This window comes from Panthera onca, chromosome B4 (assembly GCF_046562875.1).
Source record: "Panthera onca isolate mPanOnc1 chromosome B4, mPanOnc1 haplotype 2, whole genome shotgun sequence".
Classification (NCBI taxonomy): Eukaryota; Metazoa; Chordata; class Mammalia; order Carnivora; family Felidae; genus Panthera; species Panthera onca.
Genome location: NC_138345.1, coordinates 34,735,341 through 34,736,112, shown reverse-complemented (window position 1 = coordinate 34,736,112; position 772 = coordinate 34,735,341).

Here is a 772-nt window from a genome sequence, read left to right as displayed (position 1 = left end):
CACACACCTGAGTTAGCTCTGCCTACAGAAAGCCTGGCTAGACACCCCCCAGGTCAAGGCCAAAACCACACTGCCTCCCTGAATAGCATGCCAACCGCCCAGAAGGAAATAGCCAAGGTGTACCCACGATGTTAACATAAGCCTATAAAATGATGACAAATGTCACAGTGACATTTAAGAATTTAGTAAGGAAACCAGGACAGGAAAGATCTTAAACCACACAGGAAGCTTGTCACAAGTCTCAAGGCTTTTTTTTTTTTTTTTTATTTTCAGAACAGAGGCTGGTTTTATTTTTAAAAAGAGAAAGGGGGAAAAAACGTGATAAATGCTAGTGAGCTGCCGCTTCCCTTCTTCCAGGCTCTAACTACCAGCCAGCTCTCCTCCACAAAGACACATACCACCAGAACCAGGGCACATTATAGCAGAACAGCCTTTACAGAGGGTCTGGTCCAACCCCCTTTTAAAACAGATACGGAGTCAGAGGCTCAGATCAAGAGCATGCCTTACTTGCACAAATGTTAGAGGCAGACAGTCTGAATTCTGAACCCAGAGTACTTTTCTGTGAACTATACTGCCAGCACAAGCCTCAGGAGACAGTGTACCTTATCTTTATTTAGACCCACGGGAAATATCTCCAGTTTGACCCCCCACTAAAGATGCCCCTAGAAAGCAAGAAAAACGAAACTTTAGGGGTTTTTTCTTGTTGAGCGTGGGGCAAGGAAAGAAAGTAAAAGGACTCAAGAAAGAAACACCAGAAGGAAGGGGTTGACCC